Consider the following 25,553-nt stretch of genomic DNA (forward strand, 5'->3'; position numbering starts at 1 on the left):
AAATCAAGATTGTCAAGGAGATTCTGCTGTTTTGCCAGTTCATAGCAAGAGATGGGGATCCAAAACACCTCCCAGGAAACCAACGAAGATTGGTGTCGGACAGAAAAATAACGTGGCCACAGCCTCAAAGCAAAAGGCATCTATTTTCAGTGATGAAATATAATATAATTATAAATTGTCTGTTATGTTATTTTCCAAGTATTTTACTTTCCAAGTATTCAATAAAATGTGCATTTGGCAAAAGTCCTTCGAGCCGGATTTGAACCAGCGACCTAAGGATGCCTGTTTTACCACTACAGTCCTCCGCTCTACCAACTGAGCTATCGAAGGCTTGGCTAATCATTTTCTAGCAAACTCAATACGAGCTTCCACTTCAACCGTCGGCTTGTAAACATCTCTTGCAATTTGTGCAAAATACTACAAATTTGGCTTGTGAGGTTCCCGAATTGAGTAAAAGCACATCAGTTCCCAATTAAGAAAATGACCCCCTCCGCAGTCTCCCGCATGTTACTGACCAGCATAGTAAGGAGGAAAAGTTGAAAGGCGGCGCCTGACAGGCCATCTCCTCAGAGTATTCAGCCATGTTGGGCCTTGACAATATTTTAATATCTTGGATGTTGTATAGTGTTCTCTCATTTCCCTTGAGAAATCAAGATTGTCAAGGGGATTCTGCTGTTTTGCCAGTTCATAGCAAGAGATGGGGATCCAAAACACCTCACAGGAAACCAATGAAGATTGGTGTTGGACAGAAACATAACGTGGCCACAGCCTCAAAGCAAAAGGCATCTATTTTCAGTGATGAAATATAATATAATTATAAATTGTCTGTTATGTTATTTTCCAAGTATTTTACTTTCCAAGTATTCAATAAAATTTGCATTTGGCAAAAGTCCTTCGAGCCGGATTTGAACGAGCGACCTAAGGATGCCTGTTTTACCACTACAGCCCTCCGCTCTACCAACTGAGCTATCGAAGGCTTGGCAAATTCCTCTCTAGCAAGCTCAATACGAGCTTCCACTTCAGCTGTCGACATGCAAACATCTCTTGCAATTCGTGCAAAATACTACAAATTTGCTTGTGAGGTTCCCGAATTGAGTAAAAGCACATCAGTTCCCAATTAAAAAAATGACCCCCTCCGCAGTCTCCCGCATGTTACTGACCACCATACTAAGGAGGAAAAGTTGAAAGGCGGCGCCTCACAGGCCATCTCCTCAGAGTATTCAGCAGTGTTGGGCCTTGACAATATTTTAATACCTTGGATGGTGTATAGTGTTCTCTCATTTTCCTTGAGAAATCAAGATTGTCAAGGAGATTCTGCTGTTTTGCCAGTTCATAGCAAGAGATGGGGATCCAAAACACCTCACAGGAAACCAACGAAGATTGGTGTCGGACAGAAAAATAACGTGGCCACAGCCTCAAAGCAAAAGGCATCTATTTTCAGTGATGAAATATGATATGATTATAAATTGTCTGTTATTTTACTTTCCAAGTATTGTACTTTCCAAGTATTCAATAAAATGTGCATTTGGCAAAAGTCCTTCGAGCCGGATTTGAACCAGCAACCTAAGGATGCCTGTTTTACCACTACAGTCCTCCGCTCTACCAACTGAGCTATCGAAGGCTTGGCTAATCATTTTCTAGCAAACTCAATACGAGCTTCCACTTCAACCGTCGACTTGTAAACATCTCTTGCAATTTGTGCAAAATACTACAAATTTGGCTTGTGAGGTTCCCGAATTGAGTAAAAGCACATCAGTTCCCAATTAAAAAAAGACCCCCTCCGCAGTCTCCCGCATGTTACTGATCACCATACTAAGGAGGAAAAGTTGAAAGGCGGCGCCTCACAGGCCATCTCCTCAGAGTATTCAGTAGTGTTGGGCCTTGACAATATTTTAATATCTTGGATGGTGTATAGTGTTCTCTCATTTCCCTTGTGAAATCAAGATTGTCAAGGGGATTCTGCTGTTTTGCCAGTTCATAGCAAGAGATGGGGATCCAAAACACCCCTCAGGAAACCAATGAAGATTGGTGTTGGACAGAAAAATAACGTGGCCACAGCCTCAAAGCAAAAGGCATCTATTTTCATTGATGAAATATAATATAATTATAAATTGTCTGTTATTTTATTTTCCAAGTATTTTACTTTCCAAGTATTCAATAAAATTTGCATTTGGCAAAAGTCCTTCGAGCCGGATTTGATGCAGCAACCTAAGGTTGCCTGTTTTACCACTACAGTCCTCCGCTCTACCAACTGAGTTATCGAAGGCTTGGCAAATCAGTCTCTAGCAAGCTCAATACGAGCTTCCACTTCAACCGTCGACATGCAAACATCTCTTGCAATTCGTGCAAAATACTACAAATTTGCTTGTGAGGTTCCCGAATTGAGTAAAAGCACATCAGTTCCCAATTAAAAAAATGACCCCCTCCGCAGTCTCCCGCATGTTACTGACCACCATACTAAGGAGGAAAAGTTGAAAGGCGGCGCCTCACAGGCCATCTCCTCAGAGTATTCAGCAGTGTTGGGCCTTGACAATATTTTAATACCTTGGATGGTGTATAGTGTTCTCTCATTTTCCTTGAGAAATCAAGATTGTAAGGAGATTCTGCTGTTTTGCCAGTTCATAGCAAGAGATGGGGATCCAAAACACCTCACAGGAAACCAACGAAGATTGGTGTCGGACAGAAAAATAACGTGGCCACAGCCTCAAAGCAAAAGGCATCTATTTTCAGTGATGAAATATGATATGATTATAAATTGTCTGTTATTTTACTTTCCAAGTATTGTACTTTCCAAGTATTCAATAAAATGTGCATTTGGCAAAAGTCCTTCGAGCCGGATTTGAACCAGCGACCTAAGGATGCCTGTTTTACCACTACAGTCCTCCGCTCTACCAACTGAGCTATCGAAGGCTTGGCTAATCATTTTCTAGCAAACTCAATACGAGCTTCCACTTCAACCGTCGACTTGTAAACATCTCTTGCAATTTGTGCAAAATACTACAAATTTGGCTTGTGAGGTTCCCGAATTGAGTAAAAGCACATCAGTTCCCAATTAAGAAAATGACCCCCTCCGCAGTCTCCCGCATGTTACTGACCAGCATAGTAAGGAGGAAAAGTTGAAAGGCGGCGCCTGACAGGCCATCTCCTCAGAGTATTCAGCCGTGTTGGGCCTTGACAATATTTTAATATCTTGGATGGTGTATAGTGTTCTCTCATTTCCCTTGAGAAATCAAGATTGTCAAGGGGATTCTGCTGTTTTGCCAGTTCATAGCAAGAGATGGGGATCCAAAACACCTCACAGGAAACCAATGAAGATTGGTGTTGGACAGAAACATAACGTGGCCACAGCCTCAAAGCAAAAGGCATCTATTTTCAGTGATGAAATATAATATAATTATAAATTGTCTGTTATGTTATTTTCCAAGTATTTTACTTTCCAAGTATTCAATAAAATTTGCATTTGGCAAAAGTCCTTCGAGCCGGATTTGAACGAGCGACCTAAGGATGCCTATTTTACCACTACAGCCCTCCGCTCTAACAACTGAGCTATCGAAGGCTTGGCAAATTCCTCTCTAGCAAGCTCAATACGAGCTTCCACTTCAGCTGTCGACATGCAAACATCTCTTGCAATTCGTGCAAAATACTACAAATTTGGCTTGTGAGGTTCCCGAATTGAGTAAAAGCACATCAGTTGACAATTAAAAAAATAACCCACTCTGCAGTCTCCCGCATGTTACTGACCACCATACTAAGGGGGAAAAGTTGAAAGGAGGCACCTCACAGGCCATCTCCTCAGAGTATTCAGCAGCGTTGGTCCTTGACAATATTTTAATATCTTGGATGGTGTATAGTGTTCTCTCATTTCCCTTGAGAAATCAAAATTGTCAAGGGGATTCTGCTGTTTTGCCAGTTCATAGCAAGAGATGGGGATCCAAAACACCTCACAGGAAACCAATGAAGATTGGTGTTGGAGAGAAACATAACGTGGCCACAGCCTCAAAGCAAAAGGCATCTATTTTCATTGATAAAATATAATATAATTATAAATTGTCTGTTATTTTATTTTCCAAGTATTTTACTTTCCAAGTATTCAATAAAATTTGCATTTGGCAAAAGTCCTTCGAGCCAGATTTGAACCAGCGACCTAAGGAGGCCTGTTTTACCACTACAGTCCTCCGCTCTACCAACTGAGTTATCGAAGGCTTGGCACATCAGTCTCTAGCAAGCTCAATACGAGCTTCCACTTCAACCGTCGACATGCAAACATCTCTTGCAATTCATGCAAAATACTACAAATTTGGCATGTGAGGTTCCCGAATTGAGTAAAAGCACATCAGTTCCCAATTAAAAAAATGACCCCCTCCGCAGTCTCCCGCATGTTACTGACCACCATACTAAGGAGGAAAAGTTGAAAGGCGGCGCCTCACAGGCCATCTCCTCAGAGTATTCAGCAGTGTTCGGCCTTGACAATATTTTAATATCTTGGATGGTGTATGGTGTTCTCCCATTTCCCTTGAGACATCAAGATTGTCAAGGGGATTCTGCTGTTTTGTCAGTTCATAGCAAGAGATGGGGATCCAAAACACCTCACAGGAAACCAACGAAGATTGGTGTCGGACAGAAAAATAACGTGGCCACAGGCTCAAAGCAAAAGGCATCTATTTTCAGTGATGAAATATAATATAATTATAAATTGTCTGTTATTTTACTTTCCAAGTATTTTACTTTCCAAGTATTCAATAAAATGTGCATTTGGCAAAAGTCCTTCGAGCCGGATTTGAACCAGCGACCTATGGATGCCTGTTTTACCACTACAGTCCTCAGCTCTACCAACTGAGCTATCGGAGGCTAGGCAAACCATTCTCTAGCAAACTCAATAGGAGCTTCCACTTCAATCGCCGACTTGTAAACATCTCTTGCAATTCGTGCAAAATACTACAAATTTGGCTTGTGAGGTTCCCGAATTGAGTAAAAGCACATCAGTGCCCAATTAAAAAAATTACCCCCTCCGCAGTCTCCCGCATGTTACTGACCACCATACTAAGGGGGAAAAGTTGAAAGGTGGTGCCTCACAGGCCATCTCCTCACAGTATTCAGCCGTCTTGGGCCTTGACAATATTTTAATATCTTGCATGGTGTATAGTGTTCTCTCATTTCCCTTGAGAAATCAAGATTGTAAAGGGGATTCTGCTGTTTTGCCAGTTCATAGCAAGAGATGGGGATCCAAAACACCTCACAGGAAACCAATGAAGATTCGTGTTGGACAGAAAAACAACGTGGCCACAGCTTCAAAGCAAAAGGCATCTATTTTAAGTGATGAAATATGATATGATTATAAATTGTCTGTCATTTTACTTTCCAAGTATTTTACTTTCCAAGTATTCAATAAAATGTGCATTTGGCAAAAGTCCTTCAAGCAGGATTTGAACCAGCGACCTATGGATGCCTGTTTTACCACTACAGTCCTCCGCTCTACCAACTGAGCTATCGGAGGCTAGGCAAACCATTCTCTAGCAAACTCAATAGGAGCTTCCACTTCAATCGCCGACTTGTAAACATCTCTTGCAATTCGTGCAAAATACTACAAATTTGGCTTGTGAGGTTCCCGAATTGAGTAAAAGCACATCAGTGCCCAATTAAAAAAATTACCCCCTCCGCAGTCTCCCGCATGTTACTGACCACCATACTAAGGGGGAAAAGTTGAAAGGTGGTGCCTCACAGGCCATCTCCTCACAGTATTCAGCCGTCTTGGGCCTTGACAATATTTTAATATCTTGCATGGTGTATAGTGTTCTCTCATTTCCCTTGAGAAATCAAGATTGTAAAGGGGATTCTGCTGTTTTGCCAGTTCATAGCAAGAGATGGGGATCCAAAACACCTCACAGGAAACCAATGAAGATTCGTGTTGGACAGAAAAACAACGTGGCCACAGCTTCAAAGCAAAAGGCATCTATTTTAAGTGATGAAATATGATATGATTATAAATTGTCTGTCATTTTACTTTCCAAGTATTTTACTTTCCAAGTATTCAATAAAATGTGCATTTGGCAAAAGTCCTTCAAGCAGGATTTGAACCAGCGACCTAAGGATGCCTGTTTTACCACTACAGTCCTCCGCTCTACCAACTGAGCTATCGAAGGCATGGCTAATCATTCTCTAGCAAACTCAATACGAGCTTCCACTTCAACCGTCGACTTGTAAACATCTCTTGCAATTCGTGCAAAATACTACAAATTTGGCTTGTGAGGTTCCCGAATTGAGTAAAAGCACATCAGTTCCCAATTAAAAAAATGACCCCCTCCGCAGTCTCCCGCATGTTACTGACCACGATACTAAGGGGGAAAAGTTGAAAGGCGGCACCTCACAGGCCATCTCCTCAGAGTATTCATCCGTGTTGGTCCTTGACAATATTTTAATATCTTGGATGGTGTATAGTGTTCTCTCATTTCCCTTGAGAAATCAAAATTGTCAAGGGGATTCTGCTGTTTTGCCAGTTCATAGCAAGAGATGGGGATCCAAAACACCTCACAGGAAACCAATGAAGATTGGTGTTGGACAGAAACATAACGTGGCCACAGCCTCAAAGCAAAAGGCATCTATTTTCATTGATAAAATATAATATAATTATAAATTGTCTGTTATTTTATTTTCCAAGTATTTTACTTTCCAAGTATTCAATAAAATTTGCATTTGGCAAAAGTCCTTCGAGCCGGATTTGAACCAGCGACCTAAGGATGCCTGTTTTACCACTACAGTCCTCCGCTCTACCAACTGAGTTATCGAAGGCTTGGCACATCAGTCTCTAGCAAGCTCAATACGAGCTTCCACTTCAACCGTCGACATGCAAACATCTCTTGCAATTCATGCAAAATACTACAAATTTGGCTTGTGAGGTTCCCTAATTGAGTAAAAGCACATCAGTTCCCAATTAAAAAAATGACCCCCTCCGCAGTCTCCCGCATGTTACTGACCACCATACTAAGGAGGAAAAGTTGAAAGGCGGCGCCTCACAGGCCATCTCCTCAGAGTATTCAGCAGTGTTCGGCCTTGACAATATTTTAATATCTTGGACGGTGTATGGTGTTCTCCGATTTCCCTTGAGAAATCAAGATTGTCAAGGGGATTCTGCTGTTTTGTCAGTTCATAGCAAGAGATGGGGATCCAAAACACCTCACAGGAAACCAACGAAGATTGGTGTCGGACAGAAAAATAACGTGGCCACAGGCTCAAAGCAAAAGGCATCTATTTTCAGTGATGAAATATAATATAATTATAAATTGTCTGTTATTTTACTTTCCAAGTATTTTACTTTCCAAGTATTCAATAAAATGTGCATTTGGCAAAAGTCCTTCGAGCCGGATTTGAACCAGCGACCTATGGATGCCTGTTTTACCACTACAGTCCGCAGCTCTACCAACTGAGCTATCGGAGGCTAGGCAAACCATTCTCTAGCAAACTCAATAGGAGCTTCCACTTCAATCGCCGACTTGTAAACATCTCTTGCAATTCGTGCAAAATACTACAAATTTGGCTTGTGAGGTTCCCGAATTGAGTAAAAGCACATCAGTGCCCAATTAAAAAAATTACCCCCTCCGCAGTCTCCCGCATGTTACTGACCACCATACTAAGGGGGAAAAGTTGAAAGGTCGTGCCTCACAGGCCATCTCCTCACAGTATTCAGCCGTGTTGGGCCTTGACAATATTTTAATATCTTGCATGGTGTATAGTGTTCTCTCATTTCCCTTGAGAAATCAAGATTGTAAAGGGGATTCTGCTGTTTTGCCAGTTCATAGCAAGAGATGGGGATCCAAAACACCTCACAGGAAACCAATGAAGATTCGTGTTGGACAGAAAAATAACGTGGCCACAGCCTCAAAGCAAAAGGCATCTATTTTCAGTGATGAAATATAATATAATTATAAATTGTCTGTTATTTTACTTTCCAAGTATTTTACTTTCCAAGTATTCAATAAAATGTGCATTTGGCAAAAGTCCTTCGAGCCGGATTTGAACCAGCGACCTAAGGATGCCTGTTTTACCACTACAGTCCTCTGCTCTACCAACTGAGCTATCGAAGGCTTGGCAAATCATTCTCTAGCAAAGTCAATACGAGCTTCCACTTCAACCGTCGACTTGTAAACATCTCTTGCAATTCGTGCAAAATACTACAAATTTGGCTTGTGAGGTTCCCGAATTGAGTAAAAGCACATCAGTTCCCAATTAAAAAAATGACCCCCTCCGCAGTCTCCCGCATGTTACTGACCACCATACTAAGGGGGAAAAGTTGAAAGGCGGCGCCTCACAGGCCATCTCCTCAGAGTATTCAGCCGTGTTGGGCCTTGACAATATTTTAATATCTTGGATGGTGTATAGTGTTCTCTCATTTCCCTTGAGAAATCAAGATTGTCAAGGGGATTCTGCTGTTTTGCCAGTTCATAGCAAGAGATGGGGATCCAAAACACCTCACAGGAAACCAATGAAGATTGGTGTTGGACAGAAATATAACGTGGCCACAGCCTTAAAGCAAAAGGCATCTATTTTCAGTGATGAAATATAATATAATTATAAATTGTCTGTTATTTTATTTTCCAAGTATTTTACTTTCCAAGTATTCAATAAAATTTGCATTTGGCAAAAGCCCTTCGAGCCGGATTTGAACCAGCGACCTAAGGATGCCTGTTTTACCACTACAGTCCTCCGCTCTCAACTGAGCTATCGAAGGCTTAGCAAATCACTCTCTAGCAAGCTCAATTCGAGCTTCCACTTCAACCGTCGACATGCAAACATCTCTTGCAATTCGTGCAAAATACTACAAATTTGGCTTGTGAGGTTCCCGAATTGAGTAAAAGCACATCAGTTCCCAATTAAAAAAATGACCCCCTCCGCAGTCTCCCGCATGTTACTGACCACCATACTAAGGAGGAAAAGTTGAAAGGCGGCGCCTCACAGGCCATCTCCTCAGAGTATTCATCAGTGTTCCGCCTTGACAATATTTTAATATCTTGGATGGTGTATAGTGTTCTCCCATTTCCCTTGAGAAATCAAGATTGTCAAGGGGATTCTGCTGTTTTGTCAGTTCATAGCAAGAGATGGGGATCCAAAACACCTCACAGGAAACCAACGAAGATTGGTGTCGGACAGAAAAATAACGTGGTCACAGCCTCAAAGCAAAAGGCATCTATTTTCAGTGATGAAATATAATATAATTATAAATTGTCTGTTATTTTACTTTCCAAGTATTTTACTTTCCAAGTATTCAATAAAATGTGCATTTGGCAAAAGTCCTTCGAGCCCGATTTGAACCAGCGACCTAAGGATGCCTGTTTTATCACTACAGTCCTCCGCTCTACCAACTGAGCTATCGAACCCTTGGCAAATCATTCTCTAGCAAACTCAATACGAGCTTCAACTTCAACCGTCGACTTGTAAACATCTCTTGCAATTCGTGCAAAATACTACAAATTTGGCTTGTGAGCTTCCCGAATTGAGTAAAAGCACATCAGTTCCCAATTAAAAAAATGACCCCCTCCGCAGTCTCCCGCATGTTACTGACCACGATACTAAGGGGGAAAAGTTGAAAGGCGGCGCCTCACAGCCCATCTCCTCAGAGTATTCAGCCGTGTTGGGCCTTGATAATATTTTAATATCTTGGATGGTGTATAGTGTTCTCTCATTTCCCTTAAGAAATCAAAATTGTCAAGGGTATTCTGCTGTTTTGCCAGTTCATAGCAAGAGATGGGGATCCAAAACACCTCACAGGAAACCAATGAAGATTGGTGTTGGACAGAAACATAACGTGGCCACAGCCTCAAAGCAAAAGGCATCTATTTTCATTGATGAAATATAATATAATTATAAATTGTCTATTATTTTATTTTCCAAGTATTTTACTTTCCAAGTATTCAATAAAATTTGCATTTGGAAAAACTCCTTCGAGCCGGATTTGATCCAGCGACCTAAGGATGCCTGTTTTACCACTACAGTCCTCCGCTCTACCAACTGAGTTATCGAAGGCTTGGCAAATCAGTCTCTAGCAAGCTCAATACGAGCTTCAACTTCAACCGTCGACATGCAAACATCTCTTGCAATTCGTGCAAAACACTACAAATTTGGCTTGTGAGATTCCCGCATTGAGTAAAAGCACATCAGTTCCCAATTAAAAAAATGACCCCCTCCGCAGTCTCCCGCATGTTACTGACCACCATACTAAGGAGGAAAAGTTGAAAGGCGTCGCCTCACAGGCCATCTCCTCAGAGTATTCAGCAGTGTTCGGCCTTGACAATATTTTAATATCTTGGATGGTGTATAGTGTTCTCTCATTTCCCTTGAGAAATCAAGATTGTCAAGGGGATTCTGCTGTTTTGCCAGTTCATAGCAAGAGATGGGGATCCAAAACACCTCACAGGAAACCAATGAAGATTGGTGTTGGACAGAAAAATAACGTGGCCACAGCCTCAAAGCAAAAGGCATCTATTTTCAGTGATGAAATATAATATAATTATAAATTGTCTGGTTTTTTACTTTCCAAGTATTTTACTTTCCAAGTATTCAATAAAATTTGCATTTGGCAAAAGTCCTTCGAGCTGGATTTAAACCAGCGACCTGAGGATGCCTGTTTTACCACTACAGTCCTCCCCTCTACCAACTGAGCTATCGAAGGCTTGGCAAATCAACTCTAGCAAACTCAATACGAGCTTCCACTTCAACCGTCGACTTGTAAACATCTCTTGCAATTCGTGCAAAATACTACAAATTTGGCTTGTGAGGTTCCCGAATTGAGTAAAAGCACATCAGTTCCCAATTAAGAAAATGACCCCCTCCGCAGTCTCCCGCATGTTACTGACCAGCATAGTAAGGAGGAAAAGTTGAAAGGCGGCGCCTCACAGGCCATCTCCTCAGAGTATTCAGCCGTGTTGGGCCTTGACAATATTTTAATATCTTGGATGGTGTATAGTGTTCTCTCATTTCCCTTGAGAAATCAAGCTTGTCAAGGGGATTCTGCTGTTTTGCCAGTTCATAGCAAGAGATGGGGATCCAAAACACCTCACAGGAAACCAATGAAGATTGGTGTTGGACAGAAACATAACGTGGCCACAGCCTCAAAGCAAAAGGCATCTATTTTCAGTGATGAAATATAATATAATTATAAATTGTCTGTTATGTTATTTTCCAAGTATTTTACTTTCCAAGTATTCAATAAAATTTGCATTTGGCAAAATTCCTTCGAGCCGGATTTGAACGAGCGACCTAAGGATGCCTGTTTTACCACTACAGCCCTCCGCTCTACCAACTGAGCTATCGAAGGCTTGGCAAACTGCTCTCTAGCAAGCTCAATACGAGCTTCCACTTCAGCTGTCGACATGCAAACATCTCTTGCAATTCGTGCAAAATACTACAAATGTGGCTTGTGAGGTTCCCGAATTGAGTAAAAGCACATCAGTTGACAATTAAAAAAATAACCCACTCTGCAGTCTCCCGCATGTTACTGACCACCATACTAAGGGGGAAAAGTTGAAAGGCGGCGCCTCACAGGCCATCTCCTCAGAGTATTCAGCAGTGTTGGGCCTTGACAATATTTTAATACCTTGGATGGTGTATAGTGTTCTCTCATTTTCCTTGAGAAATCAAGATTGTCAAGGGGATTCTGCTGTTTTGCCAGTTCATAGCAAGAGATGGGGATCCAAAACACCCCACAGGAAACCAATGAAGATTGGTGTTGGACAGAAAAATAACGTGGCCACAGCCTCAAAGCAAAAGGCATCTATTTTCAGTGAGGAAATATAATATAATTATAAATTGTCTGTTATTTTATTTTCCAAGTATTTTACTTTCCAAGTATTCAATAAAATTTGCATTTGGCATAAATCCTTCGAGCCAGATTTGAACCAGCGACCTAAGGATGCCTGTTTTACCACTACAGTCCTCCGCTCTACCAACTGAGCTATCGAAGGCTTAGTAAATCATTTTCTAGCTAGCTCAATTCGAGCTTCCACTTCAACCGTCGACATGCAAACATCTCTTGCAATTCGTGCAAAATACTACAAATTTGGCTTGTGAGGTTCCCGAATTGAGTAAAAGCACATCAGTTCCCAATTAAAAAAATGACCCCCTCCGCAGTCTCCCGCATGTTACTGACCACCATACTAAGGAGGAAAAGTTGAAAGGCGGCGCCTCACAGGCCATCTCCTCAGAGTATTCATAAGTGTTCCGCCTTGACAATATTTTAATACCTTGGATGGTGTATAGTGTTCTCTCATTTTCCTTGAGAAATCAAGATTGTCAAGGGGATTCTGCTGTTTTGCCAGTTCATAGCAAGAGATGGGGATCCAAAACACCTCACAGGAAACCAATGAAGATTGGTGTTGGACAGAAACATAACGTGGCCACAGCCTCAAAGCAAAAGGCATCTACTTTCAGTGATGAAATATAATATAATTATAAATTGTCTGTTATGTTATTTTCCAAGTATTTTACTTTCCAAGTATTCAATAAAATTTGCATTTGGCAAAAGTCCTTCAAGCCGGATTTGAACGAGCGACCTAAGGATGCCTGTTTTATCACTACAGCCCTCAGCTCTACCAACTGAGCTATCGAAGGCTTGGCAAATTCCTCTCTAGCAAGCTCAATACGAGCTTCCACTTCAGCTGTCGACATGCAAACATCTCTTGCAATTCGTGCAAAATACTACAAATTTGGCTTGTGAGGTTCCCGAATTGAGTAAAAGCACATCAGTTGACAAATAAAAAAATAACCCACTCTGCAGTCTCCCACATGTTACTGACCACCATACTAAGGGGGAAAAGTTGAAAGGCGGCGCCTCACAGGCCATCTCCTCAGAGTATTCAGCCGTGTTGGGCCTTGACAATATTTTAATACCTTGGATGGTGTATAGTGTTCTCTCATTTTCCTTGAGAAATCAAGATTGTCAAGGAGATTCTGCTGTTTTGCCAGTTCATAGCAAGAGATGGGGATCCAAAACACCTCACAGGAAACCAACGAAGATTGGTGTCGGACAGAAAAATAACGTGGCCACAGCCTCAAAGCAAAAGGCATCTATTTTCAGTGATGAAATATGATATGATTATAAATTGTCTGTTATTTTACTTTCCAAGTATTTTACTTTCCAAGTATTCAATAAAATGTGCATTTGGCAAAAGTCCTTCGAGCTGGATTTGAACCAGCGACCTAAGGATGCCTGTTTTACCACTACAGTCCTCCGCTCTACCAACTGAGCTATCGAAGGCTTGGCTAATCATTCTCTAGCAAACTCAATACGAGCTTCCACTTCAACCGTCGACTTGTAAACATCTCTTGCAATTCGTGCAAAATACTACAAATTTGGCTTGTGAGGTTCCCGAATTGAGTAAAAGCACATCAGTTCCCAATTAAGAAAATGACCCCCTCTGCAGTCTCCCGCATGTTACTGACCACCATACTAAGGGGGAAAAGTTGAAAGGTGGTGCCTCACAGGCCATCTCCTCACAGTATTCAGCCGTGTTGGGCCTTGACAATATTTTAATATCTTGCATGGTGTATAGTGTTCTCTCATTTCCCTTGAGAAATCAAGATTGTAAAGGGGATTCTGCTGTTTTGCCAGTTCATAGCAAGAGATGGGGATCCAAAACACCTCACAGGAAACCAATGAAGATTCGTGTTGGACAGAAAAATAACGTGGCCACAGCCTCAAAGCAAAAGGCATCTATTTTCAGTGATGAAATATAATATAATTATAAATTGTCTGTTATTTTACTTTCCAAGTATTTTACTTTCCAAGTATTCAATAAAATTTGCATTTGGCAAAAGTCCTTCGAGCCAGATTTGAACCAGCGACCTAAGGATGCCTGTTTTACCACTACAGTCCTCCGCTCTACCAACTGAGCTATCGAAGGCTTAGCAAATCACTCTCTAGCAAGCTCAATTCGAGCTTCCACTTCAACCGTCGACATGCAAACATCTCTTGCAATTCGTGCAAAATAGTACAAATTTGGCTTGTGAGGTTCCCGAATTGAGTAAAAGCACATCAGTTCCCAATTAAAAAAATGACCCCCTCCGCAGTCTCCCGCATGTTACTGACCACCATACTAAGGAGGAAAAGTTGAAAGGCGGCGCCTCACAGGCCATCTCCTCAGAGTATTCATCAGTGTTCCGCCTTGACAATATTTTAATATCTTGGATGGTGTATAGTGTTCTCCCATTTCCCTTGAGAAATCAAGATTGTTAAGGGGATTCTGCTGTTTTGTCAGTTCATAGCAAGAGATGGGGATCCAAAACACCTCACAGGAAATCAACGAAGATTTGTGTCGGACAGAAAAATAACGTGGCCACAGCCTCAAAGCAAAAGGCATCTATTTTCAGTGATGAAATATAATATAATTATAAATTGTCTGTTATTTTACTTTCCGAGTATTTTACTTTACAAGTATTCAATAAAATGTGCATTTGGCAAAAGTCCTTTGAGACCGATTTGAACCAGCAACCTAAGGATGCCTGTTTTATCACTACAGTCCTCCGCTCTACCAACTGAGCTATCGAACGCTTGGCAAATCATTCTCTAGCAAACTCAATACGAGCTTCAACTTCAACCGTCGACTTGTAAACATCTCTTGCAATTCGTGCAAAATACTACAAATTTGGCTTGTGAGGTTCCCGAATTGAGTAAAAGCACATCAGTTCCCAATTAAAAAAATGACCCCCTCCGCAGTCTCCCGCATGTTACTGACCACGATACTAAGGGGGAAAAGTTGAAAGGCGGCGCCTCACAGGCCATCTCCTCAGAGTATTCAGCCGTGTTGGGCCTTGACAATATTTTAATATCTTGGATGGTGTATAGTGTTCTCTCATTTCCCTTGAGAAATCAAAATTGTCAAGGGGATTCTGCTGTTTTGCCAGTTCATAGCAAGAGATGGGGATCCAAAACACCTCACAGGAAACCAATGAAGATTGGTGTTGGACAGAAACATAACGTGGCCACAGCCTCAAAGCAAAAGGCATCTATTTTCATTGATGAAATATAATATAATTATAAATTTTCTGTTATTTTATTTTCCAAGTATTTTACTTTCCAAGTATTCAATAAAATTTGCATTTGGCAAAAGTCCTTCGAGCCGGATTTGAACCAGCGACCTAAGGATGCCTGTTTTACCACTACAGTCCTCCGCTCTACCAACTGAGTTATCGAAGGCTTGGCAAATCAGTCTCTAGCAAGCTCAATACGAGCTTCCACTTCAACCGTCGACATGCAAACATCTCTTGCAATTCGTGCAAAATACTACAAATTTGGCTTGTGAGGTTCCCGCATTGATTAAAAGCACATCAGTTCCCAATTAAAAAAATGACCCCCTCCGCAGTCTCCCGCATGTTACTGACCACCATACTAAGGAGGAAAAGTTGAAAGGCGTCGCCTCACAGGCCATCTCCTCAGAGTATTCAGCAGTGTTCGGCCTTGACAATATTTTAATATCTTGGATGGTGTATGGTGTTCTCCCATTTCCCTTGAGAAATCAAGATTGTCAAGGGGATTCTGCTGTTTTGTCAGTTCATAGCAAGAGATGGGGATCCAAAACACCTCACAGGAAACCAATGAAGATTGGTGTCGGACAGAAAAATAACGTGGCCACAGCCTCAAAGCAAAAGGCATCTATTTTCAGTGATGAAATATAATATAATTATAAATTGTCTGTTATTTTACTTTCCAAGTATTTTACTTTCCAAATATTCAATAAAATGTGCATTTGGCAACAGTCCTTCGAGCCGGATTTGTACCAGCGACCGATGGATGCCTGTTTTACCACTACAGTCCTCCGCTCTACCAACTGAGTTATCGAAGGATAGGCAAACCATTCTCTAGCAAACTCAATAGGAGCTTCCACTTCAACCGCCGACTTGTAAACATCTCTTGCAATTCGTGCAAAATACTACAAATTTGGCTTGTGAGGTTCCCGAATTGAGTAAAAGCACATCAGTTCCTAATTAAATAAATGACCCCCTCCGCAGTCTCCCGCATGTTACTGACCACCATACTAAGGGGGAAAAGTTGAAAGGCGGCACCTCACAGGCCATCTCCTCAGAGTATTCAGCCGTGTTGGGCCTTGACAATATTTTAATATCTTGGATGGTGTATAGTGTTCTCTCATTTCCCTTGAGAAATCAAGATTGTCAAGGGGATTCTGCTGTTTTGCCAGTTCATAGCAAGAGATGGGGATCCAAAACACCTCACAGGAAACCAATGAAGATTGGTGTTGGACAGAAAAATAACGTGGCCACAGCCTCAAAGCAAAAGGCATCTATTTTCAGTGATGAAATATGATATGATTATAAATTGTCTGTTATTTTACTTTCCAAGTATTTTACTTTCCAAGTATTCAATAAAATTTGCATTTGGCAAAAGTCCTTCGTGCCAGATTTGAACCAGCGGCCTAAGGATGCCTGTTTTACCACTACAGTCCTCGGCTCTACCAACTGAGCTATCGAAGGCTTGGCAAATCATTCTCTAGCTAGCTCAATTCGAGCTTCCACTTCAACCGTCGACATGCAAACATCTCTTGCAATTCGTGCAAAATACTACAAATTTGGCTTGTGAGGTTCCCGAATTGAGTAAAAGCACATCAGTTCCCAATTAAAAAAATGACCCCCTCCGCAGTCTCCCGCATGTTACTGACCACCATACTAAGGAGGAAAAGTTGAAAGGCGCGCCTCACAGGCCATCTCCTCAGAGTATTCATCAGTGTTCCGCCTTGACAATATTTTAATATCTTGGATGGTGTATAGTGTTCTCCCATTTCCCTTTAGAAATCAAGATTGTCAAGGGGATTCTGCTGTTTTGTCAGTTTATAGCAAGAGATGGGGATCCAAAACACCTCACAGGAAACCAACGAAGATTGGTGTCGGACAGAAAAATAACGTGGCCACAGCCTCAAAGCAAAAGGCATCTATTTTAAGTGATGAAATATGATATGATTATAAATTGTCTGTTATTTTACTTTCCAAGTATTTTACTTTCCAAGTATTCAATAAAATGTGCATTTGGCGAAATTCCTTCGAGCCAGATTTGAACCAGCGACCTAAGGATGCCTGTTTTACCACTACAGTCCTCTGCTCTACCAACTGAGCTATCGAAGGCTTGGCTAATCATTCTCTAGCAAACTCAATACGAGCTTCCGCTTCAACCGTCGACTTGTAAACATCTCTTGCAATTCGTGCAAAATACTACAAATTTGGCTTGTGAGGTTCCCGAATTGAGTAAAAGCACATCAGTTCCCAATTAAAAAAATGACCCCCTCCGCAGTCTCCCGCATGTTACTGACCACCATACTAAGGGGGAAAAGTTGAAAGGCGGCGCCTCACAGGCCATCTCCTCAGAGTATTCAGCCGTGTTGGGCCTTGACAATATTTTAATATCTTGGATGGTGTATAGTGTTCTCTCATTTCCCTTGAGAAATCAAGATTGTCAAGGGGATTCTGCTGTTTTGCCAGTTCATAGCAAGAGATGGGGATCCAAAACACCTCACAGGAAACCAATGAAGATTCGTGTTGTTCAGAAAAATAACGTGGCCACAGCCTCAAAGCAAAAGGCATCTATTTTCAGTGATGAAATATAATATAATTATAAATTGTCTGTTATTTTACTTTCCAAGTATTTTACTTTCCAAGTATTCAATAAAATGTGCATTTGGCAAAAGTCCTTCGAGCAAGATTTGAACCAGCGACCTAAGGATGCCTGTTTTACCACTACAGTCTTCCGCTCTACCAACTGAGCTATCGAAGGCTTGGCAAATCATTCTCTAGCAAACTCAATACGAGCTTCCACTTCAACCGTCGACTTGTAAACATCTCTTGGAATTCGTGCAAAATACTACAAATTTGGCTTGTGAGGTTCCCGAATTGAGTAAAAGCACATCAGTTCCCAATTAAAAAAATGACCCCCTCCGCAGTCTCCTGCATGTTACTGACCACCATACTAAGGGGGAAAAGTTGAAAGGCGGCGCCTCACAGGCCATCTCCTCAGAGAATTCAGCCGTGTTGGGCCTTGACAATATTTTAATATCTTGGATGGTATATAGTGTTCTCTCATTTCCCTTGAGAAATCAAGATTGTCAAGGGGATTCTGCTGTTTTGCCAGTTCATAGCAAGAGATGGGGATCCAAAACACCTCACAGGAAACCAATGAAGATTGGTGTTGGACAGAAACATAACGTGGCCACAGCCTCAAAGCAAAAGGCATCTATTTTCAGTGATGAAATATAATATAATTATAAATTGTCTGTTATTTTACTTTCCAAGTATTTTACTTTCCAAGTATTCAATAAAATGTGCATTTGGCAAAAGTCCTTCGAGCCGGATTTGAATCAGCGACCTAAGGATGCCTGTTTTATCACTACAGTCTTCCGCTCTACCAACTGAGCTATCGAACGCTTGGCAAATCATTCTCTAGCAAACTCAATACGAGCTTCAACTTCAACCGTCGACTTGTAAACATCTCTTGCAATTCGTGCAAAATACTACAAATTTGGCTTGTGAGGTTCCCGAATTGAGTAAAAGCACATCAGTTCCCAATTAAAAAAATGACCCCCTCCGCAGTCTCCCGCATGTTACTGACCACCATACTAAGGGGGAAAAGTTGAAAGGCGGCGCCTCACAGGCCATCTCCTCAGAGTATTCAGCCGTGTTGGGCCTTGACAATATTTTAATATCTTGGATGGTGTATAGTGTTCTCTCATTTCCCTTGAGAAATCAAGATTGTCAAGGGGATTCTGCTGTTTTGCCAGTTCATAGCAAGAGATGGGGATCCAAAACACCTCACAGGAAACCAATGAAGATTGGTGTTGGACAGAAACATAACGTGGCCACAGCCTCAAAGCAAAAGGCATCTATTTTCAGTGATGAAATATAATATAATTATAAATTGTCTGTTATTTTACTTTCCAAGTATTTTACTTTCCAAGTATTCAATAAAATGTGCATTTGGCAAAAGTCCTTCGAGCCAGATTTGAATCAGCGACCTAAGGATGCCTGTTTTATCACTACAGTCTTCCGCTCTACCAACTGAGCTATCGAACGCTTGGCAAATCATTCTCTAGCAAACTCAATACGAGCTTCAACTTCAACCGTCGACTTGTAAACATCTCTTGCAATTCGTGCAAAATACTACAAATTTGGCTTGTGAGGTTCTCGAATTGAGTAAAAGCACATCAGTTCCCAATTAAAAAAATGACCCCCTCCGCAGTCTCCCGCATGTTACTGACCACCATACTAAGGGGGAAAAGTTGAAAGGCGGCGCCTCACAGGCCATCTCCTCAGAGTATTCAGCCGTGTTGGGCCTTGACAATATTTTAATATCTTGGATGGTGTATAGTGTTCTCTCATTTCCCTTGAGAAATCAAGATTGTCAAGGGGATTCTGCTGTTTTGCCAGTTCATAGCAAGAGATGGGGATCCAAAACACCTCACAGGAAACCAATGAAGATTGGTGTTGGACAGAAACATAACGTGGCCACAGCCTCAAAGCAAAAGGCATCTATTTTCAGTGATGAAATATAATATAATTATAAATTGTCTGTTATGTTATTTTCCAAGTATTTTACTTTCCAAGTATTCAATAAAATTTGCATTTGGCAAAAGTCTTTCGAGCCGGATTTGAACGAGCGACCTAAGGATGCCTGTTTTATCACTACAGTCCTCCGCTCTACCAACTGAGCTATCAAAGTCTTGGCAAATCAACTCTAGCAAACTCAATACGAGCTTCCACTTCAACCGTCGACTTGTAAACATCTCTTGCAATTCGTGCAAAATACTACAAATTTGGCTTGTGAGGTTCCCGAATTGAGTAAGAGCACATCAGTTCCCAATTAAGAAAATGACCCCCTCCGCAGTCTCCCGCATGTTACTGACCAGCATAGTAAGGAGGAAAAGTTGAAAGGCGGCGCCTGACAGGCCATCTCCTCAGAGTATTCAGCCGTGTTGGGCCTTGACAATATTTTAATATCTTGTATGGTGTATAGTGTTCTCTCATTTCCCTTGAGAAATCAAGATTGTCAAGGGGATTCTGCTGTTTTGCCAGTTCATAGCAAGAGATGGGGATCCAAAACACCTCACAGGAAACCAATGAAGATTGGTGTTGGACAGAAACATAACGTGGCCACAGCCTCAAAGCAAAAGGCATCTATTTTCAGTGATGAAATATAATATAATTATAAATTGTCTGTTATGTTATTTTCCAAGTATTTTACTTTCCAAGTATTCAATAAAATTTGCATTTGGCAAAAGTCCTTCGAGCCGGATTTGAACGAGCGACCTAAGGATGCCTGTTTTACCACTACAGCCCTCCGCTCTACCAACTGAGCTATCGAAGGCTTGGCAAATTGTTTTTAGCAAGCTCAATACGAGCTTCCACTTCAGCTGTCGACATGCAAACATCTCTTGCAATTCGTGCAAAATACTACAAATTTGGCTTGTGAGGTACCCGAATTGAGTAAAAGCACATCAGTTGACAATTATAAAAATAACCCACTCTGCAGTCTCCCGCATGTTACTGACCACCATACTAAGGGGGAAAAGTTGAAAGGCGGCGCCTCACAGGCCATCTCCTCAGAGTATTCAGCAGTGTTGGGCCTTGACAATATTTTAATACCTTGGATGGTGTATAGTGTTCTCTCATTTTCCTTGAGAAATCAAGATTGTCAAGGAGATTCTGCTGTTTTGCCATTTCATAGCAAGAGATGGGGATCCAAAACACCTCACAGGAAACCAATGAAGATTCGTGTTGGACAGAAAAATAACGTGGCCACAGCCTCAAAGCAAAAGGCATCTATTTTCAGGGAGGAAATATAATATAATTATACATTGTCTGTTATTTTATTTTCCAAGTATTTTACTTTCCAAGTATTCAATAAAATTTGCATTTGGCAAAAGTCCTTCGAGCTGGATTTGAACCAGCGACCTAAGGAAGCCTGTTTTACCACTACAGTCCTCGGCTCTACCAACTGAGCTATCGAAGGCTTGGCAAATCATTCTCTAGCTAGCTCAATTCGAGCTTCCACTTCAACCGTCGACATGCAAACATCTCTTGCAATTCGTGCAAAATACTACAAATTTGGCTTGTGAGGTTCCCGAATTGAGTAAAAGCACATCAGTTCCCAATTAAAAAAATGAGCCCCTCAGCAGTCTCCCGCATGTTACTGACCACCATACTAAGGAGGAAAAGTTGAAAGGCGGCGCCTCACAGGCCATCTCCTCAGAGTATTCATCAGTGTTCCGCCTTGACAATATTTTAATATCTTGGATGGTGTATAGTGTTCTCCCATTTCCCTTTAGAAATCAAGATTGTCAAGGGGATTCTGCTGTTTTGTCAGTTTATAGCAAGAGATGGGGATCCAAAAAACCTCACAGGAAACCAACGAAGATTGGTGTCGGACAGAAAAATAACGTGGCCACAGCCTCAAAGCAAAAGGCATCTATTTTCAGTGATGAAATATGATATGATTATAAATTGTCTGTTATTTTACTTTCCAAGTATTTTACTTTCCAAGTATTCAATAAAATGTGCATTTGGCAAAAGTCCTTCGAGCCGGATTTGAACCAGCGACCTCAGGATGCCTGTTTTACCACTACAGTCCTCCGCTCTACCAACTGAGCTATCAAAGGCTTGGCTAATCATACTCTAGCAAACTCAATACGAGCTTCCACTTCAACCGTCGACTTGTAAACATCTCTTGCAATTCGTGCAAAATACTACAAATTTGGCTTGTGAGGTTCCCGAATTGAGTAAAAGCACATCAGTTCCCAATTAAAAAAATGACCCCCTCCGCAGTCTCCCGCATGTTACTGACCACGATACTAAGGGGGAAAAGTTGAAAGGCGGCGCCTCACAGGCCATCTCCTCAGAGTATTCAGCCGTGTTGGTCCTTGACAATATGTTAATATCTTGGATGGTGTATAGTGTTCTCTCATTTTCCTTGAGAAATCAAAATTGTCAAGGGGATTCTGCTGTTTTGCCAGTTCATAGCAAGAGATGGGGATCCAAAACACCTCACAGGAAACCAATGAAGATTGGTGTTGGACAGAAACATAACGTGGCCACAGCCTCAAAGCAAAAGGCATCTATTTTCATTGATGAAATATAATATAATTATAAATTGTCTGTTATTTTATTTTCCAAGTATTTTACTTTCCAAGTATTCAATAAAATTTGCATTTGGCAAAAGTCCTTCGAGGCTGATTTGAACCAGCGACCTAAGGATGCCTGTTTTACCACTACAGTCCTCTGCTCTACCAACTGAGTTATCGAAGGCTTGGCACATCAGTCTCTAGCAAGCTCAATACGAGCTTCCACTTCAACCGTCGACATGCAAACATCTCTTGCAATTTGTGCAAAATACTACAAATTTGGCTTGTGAGGTTCCCGAATTGAGTAAAAGCACATCAGTTCCCAATTAAAAAAATGACCCCCTCTGCAGTCTCCCGCATGTTACTGACCACCATACTAAGGAGGAAAAGTTGAAAGGCGGCGCCTCACAGGCCATCTCCTCAGAGTATTCAGCAGTGTTCGGCCTTGACAATATTATAATATCTTGGATGGTGTATGGTGTTCTCCCATTTCCCTTGAGAAATCAAGATTGTCAAGGGGATTCTGCTGTTTTGTCAGTTCATAGCAAGAGATGGGGATCCAAAACACCTCACAGGAAACCAACGAAGATTGGTGTCGGACAGAAAAATAACGTGGCCACAGGCTCAAAGCAAAAGGCATCTATTTTCAGTGATGAAATATAATATAATTATAAATTGTCTGTTATTTTACTTTCCAAGTATTTTACTTTCCAAGTATTCAATAAAACGTGCATTTTGCAACAGTCCTTCGAGCCGGATTTGAACCAGCGACCTATGGATGCCTATTTTACCACAACAGTCCTCCGCTTTTCCAACTGAGCTATCGAAGGCTAGGCAAACCATTCTCTAGCAAACTCAATAGGAGCTTCCACTTCAATCGCCGACTTGTAAACATCTCTTGCAATTCGTGCAAAATACTACAAATTTGGCTTGTGAGGTTCCCGAATTGAGTAAAAGCACATCAGTTCCCAATTAAAAAAATGACCCCCTCTGCAGTCTCCCGCATGTTACTGACCACCATACTAAGGGGGAAAAGTTGAAAGGTGGTGCCTCACAGGCCATCTCCTCACAGTATTCAGCCGTGTTGGGCCTTGACAATATTTTAATATCTTGGATGGTGTATGGTGTTCTCCCATTTCCCTTGAGAAATCAAGATTGTAAAGGGGATTCTGCTGTTTTGCCAGTTCATAGCAAGAGATGGGGATCCAAAACACCTCACAGGAAACCAATGAAGATTCGTGTTTTACAGAAAAATAACGTGGCCACAGCCTCAAAGCAAAAGGCATCTATTTTTAGTGATGAAATATAATATAATTATAAATTGTCTGTTATTTTACTTTCCAAGTATTTTACTTTCCAAGTATTCAATAAAATGTGCATTTGGCAAAAGTCCTTCGAGCCCGATTTGAACCAGCAACCTAAGGATGCCTGTTTTATCACTACAGTCCTCCGCTCTACCAACTGAGCTATCGAACGCTTGACAAATCATTCTCTAGCAAACTCAATACGAGCTTCAACTTCAACCGTCGACTTGTAAACATCTCTTGCAATTCGTGCAAAATACTACAAATTTGGCTTGTGAGGTTCCCGAATTGAGTAAAAGCACATCAGTTCCCAATTAAAAAAATGACCCCCTCCGCAGTCTCCCGCATGTTACTGACCACGATACTAAGGGGGAAAAGTTGAAAGGCGGCGCCTCACAGGCCATCTCCTCTGAGTATTCAGCCGTGTTGGGCCTTGACAATATTTTAATATCTTGGATGGTGTATAGTGTTCTCTCATTTCCCTTGAGAAATCAAGATTGTCAAGGGGATTCTGCTGTTTTGCCAGTTCATAGCAAGAGATGGGGATCCAAAACACCTCACAGGAAACCAATGAAGATTGGTGTTGGACAGAAAAATAACGTGGCCACAGCCTCAAAGCAAAAGGCATCTATTTTCAGTGAGGAAATATAATATAATTATAAATTGTCTGTTATTTTACTTTCCAAGTATTTTACTTTCCAAGTATTCAATAAAATTTGCATTTGGCAAAAGTCCTTCGTGCCGGATTTGAACCAGCGGCCTAAGGATGCCTGTTTTACCACTACAGTCCTCGGCTCTACCAACTGAGCTATCGAAGGGTTGGCAAATCATTCTCTAGCTAGCTCAATTCGAGCTTCCACTTCAACCGTCGACATGCAAACATCTCTTGCAATTCGTGCAAAATACTACAAATTTGGCTTGTGAGGTTCTCGAATTGAGTAAAAGCACATCAGTTCCCAATTAAAAAAATGACCCCCTCCGCAGTTTCCCGCATGTTACTGACCACCATACTAAGGAGGAAAAGTTGAAAGGCGGCGCCTCACAGGCCATCTCCTCAGAGTATTCATCAGTGTTCCGCCTTGACAATATTTTAATATCTTGGATGGTGTATAGTGTTCTCCCATTTCCCTTTAGAAATCAAGATTGTCAAGGGGATTCTGCTGTTTTGTCAGTTTATAGCAAGAGATGGGGATCCAAAACACCTCACAGGAAACCAACGAAGATTGGTGTCGGACAGAAAAATAACGTGGCCACAGCCTCAAAGCAAAAGGCATCTATTTTAAGTGATGAAATATGATATGATTATAAATTGTCTGTTATTTTACTTTCCAAGTATTTTACTTTCCAAGTATTCAATAAAATGTGCATTTGGCGAAATTCCTTCGAGCCAGATTTGAACCAGCGACCTAAGGATGCCTGTTTTACCACTACAGTCCTCTGCTCTACCAACTGAGCTATCGAAGGCTTGGCTAATCATTCTCTAGCAAACTCAATACGAGCTTCCGCTTCAACCGTCGACTTGTAAACATCTCTTGCAATTCGTGCAAAATACTACAAATTTGGCTTGTGAGGTTCCCGAATTGAGTAAAAGCACATCAGTTCCCAATTAAAAAAATGACCCCCTCCGCAGTCTCCCGCATGTTACTGACCACCATACTAAGGGGGAAAAGTTGAAAGGCGGCGCCTCACAGGCCATCTCCTCAGAGTATTCAGCCGTGTTGGGCCTTGACAATATTTTAATATCTTGGATGGTGTATAGTGTTCTCTCATTTCCCTTGAGAAATCAAGATTGTCAAGGGGATTCTGCTGTTTTGCCAGTTCATAGCAAGAGATGGGGATCCAAAACACCTCACAGGAAACCAATGAAGATTCGTGTTGTTCAGAAAAATAACGTGGCCACAGCCTCAAAGCAAAAGGCATCTATTTTCAGTGATGAAATATAATATAATTATAAATTGTCTGTTATTTTACTTTCCAAGTATTTTACTTTCCAAGTATTCAATAAAATGTGCATTTGGCAAAAGTCCTTCGAGCAGGATTTGAACCAGCGACCTAAGGATGCCTGTTTTACCACTACAGTCTTCCGCTCTACCAACTGAGCTATCGAAGGCTTGGCAAATCATTCTCTAGCAAACTCAATACGAGCTTC

General features: G+C 41.4%; 5 non-coding genes across 5 annotated transcripts; all 5 read right to left on the reverse strand.

The window, feature by feature from the left end:
- Window positions 1-244: 244 nt before the first annotated feature.
- On the reverse strand, window positions 245-330 carry TRNAY-GUA (transfer RNA tyrosine (anticodon GUA)). Its single transcript is given in 2 exon segments — window positions 245-280; window positions 294-330. It is a non-coding gene; the product is annotated as a tRNA-Tyr (tRNA).
- A 1,205-nt stretch (window positions 331-1,535) lies between these two features.
- Window positions 1,536-1,621, reverse strand: TRNAY-GUA (transfer RNA tyrosine (anticodon GUA)). The gene is given in 2 exon segments: window positions 1,536-1,571; window positions 1,585-1,621. It is a non-coding gene; the product is annotated as a tRNA-Tyr (tRNA).
- Window positions 1,622-2,824: 1,203 nt separating this feature from the next.
- TRNAY-GUA (transfer RNA tyrosine (anticodon GUA)) lies at window positions 2,825-2,910 on the reverse strand. The gene is given in 2 exon segments: window positions 2,825-2,860; window positions 2,874-2,910. It is a non-coding gene; the product is annotated as a tRNA-Tyr (tRNA).
- A 5,082-nt stretch (window positions 2,911-7,992) lies between these two features.
- TRNAY-GUA (transfer RNA tyrosine (anticodon GUA)) lies at window positions 7,993-8,078 on the reverse strand. The gene is given in 2 exon segments: window positions 7,993-8,028; window positions 8,042-8,078. It is a non-coding gene; the product is annotated as a tRNA-Tyr (tRNA).
- Window positions 8,079-13,157: 5,079 nt separating this feature from the next.
- Window positions 13,158-13,243, reverse strand: TRNAY-GUA (transfer RNA tyrosine (anticodon GUA)). The gene is given in 2 exon segments: window positions 13,158-13,193; window positions 13,207-13,243. It is a non-coding gene; the product is annotated as a tRNA-Tyr (tRNA).
- Window positions 13,244-25,553: the final 12,310 nt, after the last annotated feature.

Source organism: Ambystoma mexicanum, chromosome 1p, assembly GCF_040938575.1.
Source record: "Ambystoma mexicanum isolate Mex_15411 chromosome 1p, UKY_AmexF1_1, whole genome shotgun sequence".
Classification (NCBI taxonomy): Eukaryota; Metazoa; Chordata; class Amphibia; order Caudata; family Ambystomatidae; genus Ambystoma; species Ambystoma mexicanum.